We start from the raw sequence: 9,789 nt of genomic DNA on the forward strand, positions 1-9,789 counted from the left end.
ACGGCAGTGGTTCTTAACGTTAATCCTGGAGGCCCACTGCTCTGCACATTTTGTATGTCTCTTTTGTCTAACAGACTCAGTTCAGTTCATGGAGACCTCTTCTAATGAGCTGATGATTTGAATCAGGTGTATTAAATAAGGGAGACATGCAAAATGTGCAGGGCATTGGGCCTCCAGGAATAATGTTAAGAACCACTGCTTTAATGGGTCCATATCCCATTAAAGAAACTGTAATTATTAAGAAGCATAAATTAATATATGATTACTTCACATTACCCCACATAAGATAAATATTCTTCTTGCCCTGCATGCATTACTGCATGCATTATACTAACTGTAAGATGTAAACATAATGCAAGCCTGAAGTTTAAACTTCTCACATCTGATTTACTGTCTGTTAATGAAGCAAAAGGCTTCTTGTTAACTGAAGTAACTTTAGTAAAAGTTGTTCAGAAAATCTAAATTCTATGATAAACCTTAAACTTACTTTAAATAGCAGAGCTCAACACTATGACGAAGTTACAGTCAGGACCAGTAAGTGATTTTATCTTCTTTTGTTAATTATTTAAGTTTAATGACTTATCCAGAGGATAGTAGCAGAAAATAATGACCCTGGCAGAGAATCTAAACTCTACTATGTTGAATAGCCTATATTAGTTTGTATGCACCGTCAGCTCAGGATGTGGATGTTATGGAGATTATGTATGTGAGGTGCGAGTGAGTTTTTAAAAGAAAACATAGCTAGAGTGGTCTTCAGAATAAAAAGCTTGTGAACAACTTTACAATTCTATAACTCTTTACCCCCCCCCCCCCCCCGCCGCGTCCGCCCCTCAGCACCCCCTACCGAAAATATCTTCCCGCGCCTCTGACGTCTGATTACTTACATCATTCTTGCACTTCCACTAACTGAGCATCTGACCTCTGTGTTGCGCCTCTGTCTGCCTGGTTTGATTTGATTGGGCATTTCAGAATAATTTTGACTTTATCTCACTTAATGTGGTGCAGCGCTGATCTGTGACATCACATTACGGCAATATCTATTTAAATCAATTCAATTTTATTTATATACAGTAGCACTTTTCACAATTGGTATTTGTTTCAAAGCAGCTTTACATTAATAGAAGCAGGGAAAAGCACAGAAAATCGACAGAAAGCATAACATAATACAGATAACATAAGCAGCAAAGTTTGATAACATAACATAAGCAGATATGTAAACGGATAAGGAGATTAAGCGGGTTCTGCCGGTGGTCGTTGGTCAGGCATCAGCTGGGTATCACGTTGAAGGACGCTAGTAGATCAGGGGTTGAGAACAAAACAGGGAAAGAGAAACAATCAGCGTAGTTCACATGTTTTTAAAACATGTATTTAAAAGCATACTAAGTCATTACTGTTAAATCGGTCTCGCTGTGCAAGAAGTCAAATGCCGATCGGTCTGCGTGGTGCAGCTAGAAGTCAAAGGAGTGCTGAGTGTTGAGTAAAATTAGATGAGCGTCAGAAAATGACCGAGGTCCGGACCTCGGGGACCTCAGTGGTGGGTACGGTCAAAATTATGAGGTTCATATACTTCATTTTGGTGGCCTATGCACTAATTTGTGCTGGATTAGTTTGTCTGCTGGTATCTTCATGAGCACACTTATTGATGCACCTAAAATACAGAGTTGTATAGTACTTAAGTATTTGTACTTTCTGCATAAAAGTACATTTTCATTTAATCGTATTTTATTAGTGTTTTTCTTTGGAAAACATACATTCCAAAACACATTATCATAATTTTTACTCCACTACATTTAATAATTTCAAGTTTTTGGTTTATATTTAATATTTAAGTACATTAAACATCTAGTAATTTTTTGTACTTTTACTCAAGAAAGTAAAAGTACACAATTTTTATGTAATTAGGCATTAAATGAATTTTAATATATGATTCTATGCTTTAGAATGTAGTGAATTTATTTTTTAGTAAAGAAAAGTAAATTTTTTCCCAAGACAAACACTCTGATAAAGCACAGATGCTTGGAAAATGTAACTAAATACTTAAGTATTATATACTGTACCTCTGCTAAAATATTTACTGCATTGTTGTCAAATTGCTTCCTCATGTACCCCTCCCCCATATATATATAACCCATCCCCCATCATTCGGAGGTGATGCTTCTTCACGGTTGCTTTGAAAAGTGTATTGCAAGAACTCTCTCTGAACTAAAAGCGCGGCGCGCACACACACATTCAGGTACAATGTATCATATTAATTTGAAACAGCAACCCAGTATATTTGTCACAAGCATTGATTAAAACAATGATGACAATAATCACGTGAAGAAAAACGACTTAAATTCTGGACCTTTTGGTAGTATGAGGGGGTTCAGACCTGCAAACTTGTCGCTTTTCGGCGACAATCGCCGTTTTCTTGGTCAATTGGGTCATTCACGTGAATCGCGTAGAACCGGAGAGTTTTTTTTTTTTGAGGTGGTGGGGGGGGGGGTCGGGAGGCTGCCCTTCATCTGAATGCCATGCGGGCTAGAATTGCCAAACATTATTGGATAATTCTTATAATTGACATTTCTCTGGGCCAATCGGAATCTTAGCACTTGCTTTTCTCTGGGCCAATCGGAATCTTAGCACTTCCTTCAGAATCTTGAAGACATCGCGGTCCTTTGGATGAGAGACTCACCTCTACCACGCGAGTCTGATGGACACTTTTAACGTGAAGGAACCATCTTATTCGAGGTTAGTCAACTTTTTAGGAGCAAAAACAACAACTATTTGTTTGCTTGATTTAATTAGCGTTCGCTACCGCTTATATTGTATTTTTAGGAATGAGTCAACGCCAAGTAATGCACAAACGTAGACCTTGCATAAAGTTTGCCTATGCTTCGAGCAAAATGACTAATGTTAGCTAACTTAGCAAGGACGATTGTTAGCTAGGCTTATCGTTACCCAGGTGCTCTGCCCTGAGTTCTGAGATATACGGCTAACGTTACTACTCGAATTCTGAGCTACCGTTACCCTGAATAACTTATTCATGGTGGCTGTGGTGCGCGCTTGCGCAGGCAGTCATTCGTGGTGTGGGTAAATGTGACTGTTTACACAATAGCTGATGCGAGAGTAATGTTAAAGGAAAACACCGTTTATCAATATTTTACTATGTTCTTGCCTCAACTTAGACTAATTACATACCTATTTTTTTTCAATGCATGCACTTAATCTTTGTACATCGCGTTGTGAATGTGTTAGGATTTAGTATAGCCCCATTCATTCCTGGTGGCTGTGTAACAGTTACCTGGTAAGCAGTAATTTCTAACAACATAGGGCTATTTAGATAAAACAACCTGGTGAGCGTGTTGTCCTAGGCTAATACACCAACAGCAAATTTTTGTATAATAAAGGACTACATTTTGCATCAAAGTCTGTCATTTAAAATATTTACATTGTATTGTTAGTTGAATTTACATTATGAACACTTGCACTTTGAGATTGTTTATTCAACGTAAGGAGCCCTACATATAAAATGCATTATTATTATAATTATTGAACAGAAATGTATTTTTGAAATTCACTGCATATCAGTCATACAGTATGGAAACACGTTGTTTTATCATTTTAGTCCTATGTATGATAGTTTGCAAGGTTATATTTTAATGATTTTAATTTCCTTTCAGGCAATGGTTCTGGGCACTTTGGGGGAGCACTCACTGCCATTCACAATGGCCCGTCATCGTCAACCTTGCACAGATGCCGGCTGAGGACAAAGTGGCTCATATATACATCAGCAAAATACATATATAGTTGTAAATAAAAACATTTGTAAAATATTAAATGTGTCGTTCTCCTTAAGCCTCAAGGATGTTTTAACATTGCTTTTTGATTAAAGTATGCAGATTTTTAAGTCCTGCTCAGAATCATATTAAAATCACAAAAAAGTAAGCAAAGCCCGCGCACGCGACACTGTCACCTTTTTTACTCTGAGGAGTTTGCAGGTCTGGGGGTTTGTTGAAACCACCCGACCCCCCCCCCCCCCACCTACGGGCTTGGTGCGTGTGTGTGAGAAAGAAGTAAAGAAAAAGACAGGGACTCCACGTGGTACAAGTATTCTGGCCTTTCTTTGGGATTATTTCAGTTTCCAAGTGTCCGTTAAAAATGTCACAATGACCAGAACTTAACCAATTACCCAAATTCTTGTTTCAAGTGTGCAGGAGCAACGCTAGCAATTTTGGGCCCTATAAAAGAGTTTGGGCCCCCTACATACCCATTTCACAAACATACAAAACATATAATTCAACCTAGCTAAGGCTGGGCCGGTTTGGATTTTTTTTTACCGCGGTCGGTAAACAACAAATTCCTGCGGTTTATTGCCAAAAGACAACGAGTTAAATAACATGCATGCTTTATTTATCTTCAATACAAAACACGTGCAAATTACTTAAAGAACATGTAAAGTGAATATTATTTCCTTCCACATTTCTTCAATTTCAACATTCAACAACTTGAACAATTAATATTATCAGATATAAAAAATGTTAACGCATTGTGCGTGTCCACACGTGCCTACAGACATTTCGCCACTTTTCTATCCTTAATTTGTGAATAGCCTGTAAATGACGCAAATTATTGCTGCCCTGACGGTCTGGTAAAATAACCATTTGTATGAGAAATCACTTGTACTGCATATGTGTCTGTGCTTGAGTATAGCTGGGAAGCTGCACGGAGTGTGTGTGCAAGATGACGCGGTCCGTCTGTCCCGGGCAGTCCGCGTCTGTCGGTTGCGGTTGTTAACAAGCTGCGTGTATAACATCCCCACATATACACACAAGTGCAGGCCAATGTTTCAAGGTTTGTTTGTTTTTTGCAGTTATGATGGTGAGGAGCTGAGACCCGTGGCATGGGTCACGTGACCGCGGTATGGCGGTAATCCAGTACTCAGTCCTAAACCTAGCTATTCAAAATTTTTGTCTGCAATTTAATAATACAGACCTATTTCTTTTGCTATTGTTTTGACCATAATTATCAGTATTTATAGAGACCTGCAATGCCTGCAGCTTGGATAATTTAATGTGCAAATGTAAATTTAATTGAAAAATACAGTAAAGTAATTAAATATTCAGAAAATGAAACATTCTTAAACAAAGATAATTGTGACCCTGCCTGTGAAAACCTAGCTGAAGTATTAATTTTTAGTTTACTGTTTTCTACATAAAATCATCCTACATAATGTAAAGAACATTTTGTTAAAATATAAACTTAGTATCTTTAGTATTGACTGAGTAATGTCATGTCAGAGATTTGAAATCATAGTGAAATTAATGCTTGAAATCAAACTGTGGTGCTCTTTATCTCACAATAAGATTTGAGACTTTAGTCTAAATTTCACAGGCAGTGACATAATGTACACTTGAGCTGTTACACACACACAAAGAAGTAACATTTAAAAATGGCAAACAAAAAAATGCATCTTTTCTATAAATATACCTTCTGCGCAGTAGCGGATTGGCCATTGGGAGAGTCAGGACATTTCCTGGTGGGCCGGTAATGTTTTGAGGCTGCGAGGGCCGGTCTGATAATAGTGTCGTGGAATTTTAGCCGCATCAAATAATACTCACTAAGAGAAAAAGTCAAGGATCACACAGACACACTGTTAACAGAATTTTCTTTGTCTGAATTTAATATATTCTGCAGAATAGGCTCTCACCCACCCCCCCCACCCCCCCCCGTGGTGCTAGAAGTTTAAAAACCTAAGAGCCCCGTTTACAAGGTTGAGCACATATTTATAGTAAGATACTGAAAAACACAGTCATCCCATCTCCGCCCATGATCCAAAGATTTCATCTTAGTTCCAGCGTCACTTAGAAAATAAACCTTCAATTTATCAATGACTAAGAAACATATCAGTTGAAGCACATCGGGTCAAATAGAAGAAATTATTTTGTTCTCAGTGAAACTCTAGCGTTTACTGAGTTTTTCCACTTGTTCATCATTTGTAACTTATGTCATTCACTAGCCCCCCTGTATCTTATCTGGTAGGACTTTGCATAATGTTCTAGTCTTTGGACATTTTACTACTGAACAGATGGAAAGAACAGAAGTCTTTCACTAGAACAGAAGAACAGGATTTTCCATTTAACAATTATAAGTTCATAGACTATAATTAAAATTAAAATAAAAAATCTTCCACTACACTCCTCCCTTTTTATGATTTATTCATAACTTCATGACTCTCATCGTTACATAGGGTCTTTTGAATTGTTCTGAAGATACAGTAGAGTTGGGGTCGTGCGCCCTTGATGATTCCTTTGGATTTGTGGTGAAGAGGTTGAGCACAGTTCTAGTTGGGGTCGTGTGCCCTTGATGATTCCTTTGGATTTGTGGTGAAGAGGTTGAGCACAGTTATAGTTGGGGTCGTGTGCCCTTGATGATTAATTCCCTCTGTAGATTCGGGTATGGTAGCACCACACCACGCAGTCAGTTAGTCATCCTCCCTTTGGATCACCCCTTGGATTCCAGCACCAACCCTTCGGCAATGGGCAGCGTGCACCCATGTGGCACGCTCTGCGATCTTTACTGCGGTATGAGTTGTCAGCAGAACCTGATAGGGCCCATCCCACCATCTGGTTTTCCAGGATTTCCTCCTGAGGTTCTTTACCACTGTAGCGATTCAGCGGGAGGAGGGGAATAAAGTTATTTGAAACACTATAAACCTCCGACTGTAATACTACGGGGATTCCCAAAGGAATCTTAGATTTTAGCTCAAAAGGGAATATTATGTATAACTAACTGTAATTAATTATACAAGTTTATCAGGTTTTACCTGGCGTAGCAGAATTAATAATAACAATTAATTAATATGTTCGTCCACCGAAGACATATATCCATAATCGTATATTAACGTCTAAGAAATGTTAATTTCATGGCCTTTAAAATTAACCTTCTTACTGCTATAAAGTATTTTTAAGCATGTAGCTTTAAGATCTTAACGGCAGATTAAGTGACATTTATTTCATGAGCATTGAACATAGAAACAATTCAATTGTGAAATGCAAAACCGGTTTATTAAACTACGTTACACTACAAAACACACAAGACTAACTATACATACAAACAACAAACAAGAAACATATATGAAAGAGAAAGAATGGAAAATTAAGAGAGAGAGAGAGAGTAAAGGAAGGACAATATCACTATAGACTTAACTTCTGCACAAACCATCAGAACTCTAAGAATCACCTTTATTAAAAGGGGCAATAACTTTTTACAGCGAATGAACAAGCGATACTTGCGTTTGGCTTTTGTGAGGCACGTGTGTACGTCCAGCTGTATGGGCGCGTATGCGAGGAAGAGAGTTCCTGAGTTTGTGGTCACGTGACGGAGTCCTGAGGTGTCCGTAGGAGTTGTTCCTTTTTGGGTTAATCCGTCGGTCTGGTTAATCTGTGGCGATTAATTTGTCCAATTTGTTAAAGTTTGTCCAAGTGTCAGGGTGCCCGTGAAAACTATCCGAGAGAGGGACAGGTCTCACAGCGAGCCCGGCTGGGTGCCGTGGCCTCACTGTTGAGCAGCCGTTTGGCGTGCTGTGCGTGAGCTGTGCGCTGTGAGCCTCGATGAATTGGGGTGCAGGCCTCTTAACCTGAGTTTAGACCAACCCCTTGAAGTTCAGATGACCAATCCAAAAGGGTGTTGATAGAGTAGGAAAACTTTGTCTTTGTTTTACCAGACTCATTTGCATAGATGGACTATGCTAAAGATTTTGTTAAATAATAATTTTGATTAATATTTAACAAGTTTGATATCAGTTATGGTAAGATGATGCACATCATTGATCAGGAAAGGAAAAGGGGGTTATTAAGAGTGTAAACAAGGTATGGTTTGAAACACACATCAAATAGTAATCTCATGAATGTGAATTATGAGACATGCTAAGATGAACAAAGCATCCCTATAGTGTTACAAGAAAGTGGTTCATTACAGATACAAACATGCAATACAAGGATATATAATATATACAATTTAAACCAATTTATTTGGGTCTTAGCTGTGAGACAGACACATTTTTGTGTCATGGCTGCTTCGTCTCTGCTCACGGTTTGAAGTTTGCTTTGAGGTGTTAATTTGCTTAGACTGGCACAATAAAACAGCCAGAGAGAGAGTCGATAGGTCTGGAAATGTGTGTTATCAGGAGATTAGGATCTTCTGATGAAAGCGTCCGAGCAGACCTGGTGACAAAACTCATTCTAGGGTCACAGCATGAAACCGTTAACGACCCAGACTGAAGAGACCTCCAGTGGACGTCCAGCCAGATGTTACATATTCCCCCCCTTCACGACCGTTAAAGTCCAGGGAAACTTTGGCGGGCGATGATCAGGCAGGTCATGAAGTCTGGATGGCAGGTGTATCTTAATTGTCTGCAGCGTTCTGTCAAATAGGCAAAGGGTGATTTGAATGAGATTGCGCTCTGGCTCTGCCTGGGTGTGCTGCCTTTCACGGTTCCATTTGAATGTCCAACAGGAGGACAGTTGTGCACCTGTTCGCTGAACTCTTGTATCCCGTTGACTCTTCATTATGGGATGAAGGTTAGGCTGAGAGTAAGGATGTATCCTATTCCTGCGGAGAGGCACAGTACCGTGTCAGTGGCAGTCCAAGATCAGACAACCCAAAGGCTGTCTGTAGTGGGCATCTGAGCGAGTCTCTGGAGGACAGTGTTGAAGTCTGTGACATCAATTAGTTTGGGTCCTCCCTTACGCAATCCTCATTTCCAGTTCAGGGTTTACGATGAAGTGGTGGTCCCTGAAGAAAGTTGAGATTTCCAGTTTGATGTGGTACTACTCACTGGGAAGGTGATCAAGTGCCAGGTCATCAATGTGGAGAATCACATCCTTTGGAGTTTGAATCCACTTTGTCTGGTTGTGCAGACTGATGTGGGTGGTTTGTAGGTTAACGTGTTTGTGTAGGCTGGGGTGTTGAACAGCCATCAGTCACCTACGAGTGTTAGTGGCATCGGCTAGTGGTTTAACCGAAGCGGAACACTGGGAGTCGATCTTCATGGGCTGCAGCCCACAGATGTCATCAGTGTTGTCCCGAGGAGAAGGAATGTTTGGGCTGAGATAGTGAATGTCTTTAGTGAAGCTGCACCTGCGCGGGTTTGATGCAAGATGCAGCTGTTGTTTGGTGGTGAGGCAGTAAGGAGGCGGTCTAGTTGGAACTAGTCCCCCCTTTTCTGTTATGCCTCAATGTTTAGTGTGTTGGTTGTGTTATGATGGACCCATCTGAAGATTGTTTCTTTCTGCTCCCTGTCCATCCTGGTCTGGTATGCAACAGCAGAGATTTTGTCCACAATCTGATGGGGCCCTGTCCAGCGTGGCAGAACTTCCTTCGACAGTCACTGGTGAGTTGTGTGAAGTGGCTGTGCAAAGCTGTTGTACCAAACATTGTCATCCACGTCCAGTTCCTCTCATGATGACTTCCAGTCGTAGTCTGCCTTCTAGCCCTCAGCCATCTTCTGTAGCTGTTCCCGGGCGGAAGCGAAGGTTTCCAGATGCCTGTGAAGTTCATTGGGATTCTGGTGAGTGGTGTTGGCTGTGATGAGATTGGAATCTCAAGGTTGGTACAACAGGTGTACTGGCAGTGTCATCTGCCGTCCCGTCAATGGTTTGAAGGGAGACACACCATTAAATTAATTTGTGGTCGATCTGATAGCCATAACACTAAAGGGGAGTTTCCGATCAAAGTCCATCTGATTTGCTGAGACACATTTCTTTAACATGCTAGCCACAGTCTGTTTGGTTCTTTCACTTGGTCCGA

Source organism: Paramisgurnus dabryanus, chromosome 6, assembly GCF_030506205.2.
Source record: "Paramisgurnus dabryanus chromosome 6, PD_genome_1.1, whole genome shotgun sequence".
Classification (NCBI taxonomy): Eukaryota; Metazoa; Chordata; class Actinopteri; order Cypriniformes; family Cobitidae; genus Paramisgurnus; species Paramisgurnus dabryanus.